The sequence below is a fragment of the Anarhichas minor genome, unplaced genomic scaffold, assembly GCF_050575085.1.
Source record: "Anarhichas minor isolate MPS153535 unplaced genomic scaffold, ASM5057508v1 ptg000037l, whole genome shotgun sequence".
In the NCBI taxonomy this organism is placed as follows: domain Eukaryota; kingdom Metazoa; phylum Chordata; class Actinopteri; order Perciformes; family Anarhichadidae; genus Anarhichas; species Anarhichas minor.
In genome coordinates this window covers 2,845,001-2,852,509 of record NW_027466483.1, presented here as the reverse complement: position 1 = coordinate 2,852,509, position 7,509 = coordinate 2,845,001, and positions in this window count along the sequence as shown.

Here is a 7,509-nt window from a genome sequence, read left to right as displayed (position 1 = left end):
GCAGGACAGCAGTGAAGGCCTAGGTATAAAATGCACGGCCCGCCACTGCTGGGCCTAGTAGAATAACTTCAGTTTTGTCTGAGTTTAACATCAGGAAGTTGCAGGTCATCCAGATTTGTATGTCCTTAATTAAGACAGTGGTTCACAAACTGGGGGGGGGGACGCAGTGGAACTACAGGGGGGGGGCGCGGCTTCATCACCGACCCACACAGACATACACACCAGTAAAACAATACAAATAACAAATACAATTGCAAACAAGTTGTAAAGATAGAGCACATTTGGTTGCACCTAAGAAATAAAAACGTGACATGCACTGTTTCAACCACACCCCCCAGAGCGGCTCATGTTACAGACCGACTAGCGGCAAAACCAGAGAGAGAGCGAGAGAGAGAGAGCCAGGCAAGGCAAGTTTATTTGTATAGCACATTTCAACAACAAGGGAATTCAAAATGCTTCACATAAAACCATTAAAAGCATCAAAACATAAGGCAAAAGAAAAGGAGATTTAAAAACAGTCATTGAAACAATAAAAAGTCATTAAAACACTAAAAAACAGTGTATGAAATAAAATACAGTAGTAAAATGCAGAAATTGATTAATATCCTTGAATGTGGTTGAATTAAAAGCAGCAGCAAACAGAAAAGTCTTCAATCTGGATTTAAAGGAGCTGAGGGTCTGTGGAGAATTTCAGTATTAAACGCATTATTAGTAAGATTTAATAACACCCCTAGTGGTGAGTAGAAGTGTCACAATAATAAATATGTTAGTCACAATATGTTTCCATATGGAATGTATTATAGGTTTACAATATTCTTTCTTATAGAGGATATTATATGTTACAGTATATTAACTCATTGAATGTATTAAATCATAGAAGTATAGTCACTGTAGGTATTAAAACACTAAGAATAGTCTTGAGGGTCAGATAGAGATTCTGAGTGAGGTGTCAGACATGCAGCAGCAAATGGAGGCGACCTCATCGATGGAGGATGGGGCCAGTGGGACGGTCAAATGCCAAGCTGACCAGCAGGACAGAGAGGAGGAGTTCAAGATGTTTTGCGAGGAGCCAAGATGTTTTGCTAAGGGATCGATAATGGGAGGGGGCAGAATTCAAATGAAGCCAATCACTAATCGCCATGGAGGGTCATTCACACATTTTATGACAGTGTCGGACACTTTCCGACTCTCAGGGGATACAAAAGAGAATGTTTTAGGGAGTTTACCTCAGATTACTGCAGCTCTCATTTTCAGCTAACTGGCCGCGCCGGACTGTGAGGAGATGCGTGTATGTGGTCTCTGCTCTCGAGAACATTACTATTGATAGTTAATTCAGTTTGTAAGTGAACTTTGTGTAGTACATTAAATATTGTTTTAATTTTGGACCGGGTCCAGCTCATTCTTCTGATGCACGTGCGCAGTAAGAAGCTCGCAGCAGAAGAGTACCTGCGGCCTGCAAGCTCCTTCATCCTTTGTTCTTAAAAACCTAACAGGTCTCAGCAGACCTGCAGCTTTCTGGGACTTTGTTCCAGATATGTGGAGCAGAACAACTGAATGCTGCTTCTCCATGTTTAGTTCTGACTCTGGGAACAGAAAGTAGACCGGTCCCAGACGACCTAAGGGGTCGGATGGTTCATAAAGTAGCAGCAGATCAGAGATGTATTTTGGCCCTAAAGCATTCAGTGCTTTATAAACCAACAGCAGGATTTTAAAGTCAAGTCTTTGTTTGACAGGAAGCCAGTGTAAGGACCTCAGAACTGGAGTGATGTGATCCACTTTCTTGATCTTAGTGAGGACTCGAGCTGCAGCGTTCTGAATCAGCTGCAGCTTTCTGACTGACTTTTTACAGAGACCTGTAAACACACCGTTACAGTAGTCCAGTCTGCTGAAGATAAATGCATGGACAAGTTTTTCCAAATCCTGTTAAGACATAAGTCCTCTTATCCTTGATATATTCTTCAGGTGATAGTAGGCTGATTTTGTAATTGTCTTGATGAGGATGTTCAGGTTGAGGTCTGAATCCATAACTACACCGAGATTTCTGGCTTGGTTTGTGGGTTTTAACATCAGTGATTGAAGCTGAGCGCTGAGTTTCAATCGTTCGACCTTGGTACCAAAAACAATTACTTCTGTTTTATCTTTGTTTAATTGAAGAACATTCTGGCACATCCAGTTGTTGATTTGTTCAATGCAGTTACCCAGCCCGTGTATGGGATTATAGTCCCCTGGTGACATAGTTATGTAGATTTGTGTGTCTGCATAATTATGATAACACACTTTGTTGTTTTCCATAATCTAAGCTAGTGGAAGCATGTAGATGTTGAACAGAAGAGGCCCCAGTATTGAACCTTGGGGAACACCATATGTCATTTTAGTCAGCTCTGATGTGTAATTAGCTACAGACACAAAGTATTCTTGGTCCTTCAAGTAGGATTCAAACCAGTTAAGTGCTGTGCCAGAGAGTCCCACCCAGATTTTTTGTCTTTCTAGTAGTATGTCATGGTCGACCGTGTTGAATGCAGCACTGAGATCCAGTAATACTAAGACTGAAATTCTGCCATTGTCTGTGTTTAAGTGGATGTCGTTGAAAACCTTAACAAGAGCACTTTCAGTACTGCGGTGCTGTCGAAAGCCTGACTGGAAGACATCAAAACAGTTATTTACGGCCAAGAAGTTGTTCAGCTGTTGAAAAACCGCCTTTTCAATAATTTTACTTAAAATGGGAGGTTTGATATTGGCCAATCATTTTTCATTGTTGCGGAGTCTAAATTAGCCTTCTTTAGGAGCGGTTTAATAACTACAGTTTTTAGGGCTTGTTTAAAGACACCTGAGAGAAGGGATGTGTTTACAATTTGTAAAAGATCAGTGGTCATGCAGTTTGAAATATTTTTGAAAAAGTGTGTTGGTAGAATATCCAAGCAGCAGGAGGATGACTTCAGATGTTGTATAATGTCTTCTAGGCTTCTAAGGTCGATTGAATGAAATTGTGTCATGATATTTGAATAGATGTTATTCAGAGAAGGGGACAACACATATCCTGTGGTTGGTGTGGAGGCACTGACTGCTTCTCTAATTTTCTGAATTTTGTCAGTAAAAAAGGAGATAAATTGATTGCATGCCCAGGTGGATTGGACCTCAGCAGCTACCGACACTGGAGGGTTTGTTAGCCTGTCGACGGTAGCAAATAAGCTGCGTGTATTGTTATTGGTTTTTGGTTATGATGTCAGAGAAGAAGGACTGCCTTGCATTTCTAAGTTCCAAGTTATAATTGTGAAGTCTCTCTTTATAGATGTCACAGTGAACCTGGAGATTTGTTTTTCGCCACCTGCGTTCAGCTTTCCGACACTCGTTTCTCTATTCTGACCAGCGTAGCATTTCTCCAAGGAGACCTTTCCTTACCCGAGACAACCTTCACTTTAGTGGGTGCAATGGCATCAATAATATTTTTTACTTTAAAATTGAAGCCATCTACAAGCTCATTGACTGAGATGCAAGAGAGGGCTGATGTGGAGGAGAACTTCTGAATAAATAGTTCACTGGTGTTTTCAGAGATGTAACGCTTTGTCACAACCTCGGTTTGGACATTTGTGTGCAAGGAGATTGCACTCTCAAAGAAAACACAGAAATGATCAGAGAGGAAATGTTTAGACCTTTGGTGATGATTAGGGCCAGAGTGTGCCCCTGTTGTGGGTGGGTCCTAGGGCTGCCCGGTATACCGGTTGAACCGGTATACCGGTTTTAATTTCCCGTATGATATGAATTTTTCATATACCGTCATACACAGCCGAACAACTTCTGTCGCTCTTCAACAGGCAGCAAAATATATTGTTCGCCGCTGTGAGCGCTACTTCTTCTTCTTCTTCTTCTCGTTTTACGGCGGTTGGCAACCATCTTATTGGTGCAATACCGCCACCTTCTGCTCCAGAGGGAGGATCAGAAAATAGAAAATAGAAAATGAGAAGCTGTACTCGGAGGGGCTTAGGACCCAGGGGAATGTAGGTAAGGAAACAGGAAGTGACGGAACGGAAGACACGCCACACAAACAGCTGTTCACCGCTCGCTGGCCGGTTGACCGGCCGCTTCTCTTCGGCGTTAATTAATTAATGCTTTAACGCGAAAAAAGAAATACCGTGAAACCACCAGTATCTTACAAAATACCGTGATATGCATTTTTGGTCATACCGCCCAGCCCTAGTGGGTCCTGTCACATGCTGAGTCAGATCACAGTTATCAAGGAGCGACAGAGAAAAAGACAAGAGATAGGAAGGAAGCGATGTGCCAAGATGGACAGATGTGTGACTGGTATGAAGTGCAAATCAGATGGCAAGTCTGTTACAGCTGTAACAGGCGACGCGACCACCACAACAACGGCACAAAAAAAAGGTAAAAGCAAGAAAATATAACGAGGCGTATCTGTCCCTGGGCTTTACAAGCACTATGGCTGGCCAAGAAGAGAGACCCCAGTGTGTTGTGTGTCTTAACATACTGGTGGCAGACAGTATGAAGCCCACTAAATAAAGACCAAATACAGATCAAAGTTGAACATTGAAAATTAACTGAGAGGCTATCTCTAACCAGCAACCCCGCTGTAGGAGCCAGGTACAGCCTGTGCCATTTTTGTACACCCTTTTTCGTCACTTCCGTTTATTGGGTCGCGTGGTGTTGGGGATAGCCACAGTGGGGATATCAGTTGTTCAGTAACGTTAGTCTAGTTGAAGGAATGGAAGGAGAGGGGTGATAGAGGGAGCCTTATTTTTTGTTGAGCGCCATTTACAGTACACGTTATTCACATTATTATTGTCATTTGTTGACGTTGCTGATCGCCTGTGTACACCAAAGGAGAAAGCCAAGAAATGTCACCAAAGTTTGTTTGTCGTCCACAAATAAACACTCAAAACTCAGCCACTGGATTCCGGAAATCATTTACAGCCAGGGCGTCCGCAGGTTAGTCTCCCCTACTTAGCCTCCCGGTGACTAATTGAAAGTTGCTGATAGTCACCTACACCCACTTTGACAAAATTTGTAAAACAAAGCAAGCCCACACCAGTCACTGATTGATATGTAGGAATAGGAATGTACCTATGAATAGGAATATGATTTAAAAAAAAAAGAATATCATCCATGCAGAACAAGCTTGAGTAGCGTGCGCATTTTGTTTATAATTCAGTTTTAAAGAACCTAAGAGTTGGGTAAACTACATTGTGGCACTCTTGTATGTCAAAAAAAGCTGTTATTGAAAGCAATCAGAACAAAGTAAATCCACATCAATCATTGCTGGATGTGTTATTTTCTTGTTTGAGAGAAGCTTCTGTTAAATGTGGGGAAATATACGTTGTTTGCACTTAAAAGTTTGTGAACCACTGCCTTAAGACATGCTTGATGTTTAGTGAGCTGGTTGGTTTCATCTGGCTTGATGCTATGAAGTTTCTTTTTTTGATCTGCTCTCGTTTCTCTGTTTAATGTTTTAGAACTGCATTATGATGTTAATACAATCAAACACGTGCACATTGGATGACAGGCACTAGAAGTGTATCAACTCTTGTTGTTTTTTTCCCTGGCCTGTATTTTGGGACGGCCTTTATGTGTTTTTGGCGAACACGCCCCCGGCCTTTATTTGAGAACATACTGTGGTTTATGTATTTGTTAATGTTTGTGATTAAATCTATTTTAACACGATGCTGTCTGTGTTTTTGAGCAGTATGATTACAACTTGAATAAAACAAATTACTTTTCCTCTCAGCTTTTTAAGCCAACATGGTCACAAAGTCCTCAAAGAACTCTCAAATATATAACTTATAGTGAAGGAACTTATAACCGTTGCCATGGTGAATTGAAGTAGCTTAGCTCAATTTATGATGCTATTTTATTCATTCACCACACACACACTTAACTCAGAGAAAACATACTCAGAGTTGATTAAGTCAGGTTTTTTTAACCTGTTTCCTGGAACAGGCTTCTGGTTTTTATTAACATTTTCATACATAAACTATATTTCCACCACTTATATCTGACGTAAGGGGATCAATGCATATGTCTCTGCTATCAGACTCCTTGGTGTAATTACTGCCCACTGGTTTAGTTGAAAGATGTCAAGAGGTTGTATGAATTCCATTTAAATCATAGGATTCTGTAAAATTAGTTTTTGGTAAATTATAAGCAGCAAGCTGAAATTCAACCAGGCAAAGCAAGCAACCAGAATTAAATTTGAATAAGTTTAATATTTCAGGTGGAGTTCAGAAGCTGCCCACTAGCTAGATAACATGGTCCCAGGTCTGTGACTCTCAGCTCCAAGCCCATTGGTTAAAAGATACAAACATTTAACCATTCACAAATATATAGTTTCACTTTGAAGAAAAAAGTTAAGTAAATTCCTAAAACAGCTGGTCACTGTAGTTTTTACCAAACGTTACTCAAAGAGGAGGAAACAGTGTATTTGTTGGGGACTATATTCAGCGGTGGATGAATCCACATTTGTTTCTCCAGAGCAGGGGTGGGCAATTATTTTTCCCAAGGGGCCACATGAGAAACAGGGACTATTGTGGAGGGCCGGACCAATAGACTGAACTCAATCCTGCTCAATATTATTCCACCTCTTTATAAAAAGCAGTAAATTGTATAGTTTTGATAAGGTGTGAGTGGTACGAGTAAATATTATGATCAAGGGGAAAAAGAGGTGCTTGGGATACTGGTAAGATTTTGAAATTTGGCACACAAGGTAGTCGTGGCGAAAATTGCAGTCTGATTGGGGTGTCCAGATGTATGACAGATTGGTTCGATAGCGCCCCCTATTGAGTAGCCCCAACATTGGGCTTGACTAGCTGTATGAAATTTAGTAGGTATACAGTATGTAACATGATGGGACGTACAAAAAAAAACTCAAAGAGGTATGCCCTAAACGCAACAGGAAGTCGGTCATTTGGAATTTTATGACGCTTTTGGACCATTTCAAGCCTTCGTACTTTAACGAACTCCTCCTAGAGATTTCACCCGATAGACTTCAGATTCGGTCAGTATGCTCTTGAGACCTTGGCAGTGAAAAGTTACTCAAAGATCAAAGAGTTATCGAACTATGTATCCGTGGCGTGCCGGCAAAAAAACACCATTCGCCACGAAACAGGAAGTTGTTGTAACTCGGCCGTACATTGTCTAATCTACTCCAAATTTCTCAGATCTCATTTTACATGGTTCGCCAACATCCATCGAGCTGTTGTAACTCGACTGTACTTTGTCAAAACTGTCCCAAACTTGACATGCTTGTTGACTGTCATGACTTTAGGACTTCTGCATGCCAATATTAACTCATTGTCATAGCGCCACCTACTGATAAGCACGGACGTATTGGATGAAAAAGGTTTCCAAATGTATGTGGAGTTTTCATTAATAGTAAATTGAATTGTTTTTGTTCGTTTTGGAGACAGGCCGTAATGTAAAGTAATTTCATGCAACGTGAAGTTTGGTTAATAAAATCAAACTGCACCCAGACTAATTTGTATGTTAGATTATTCTACA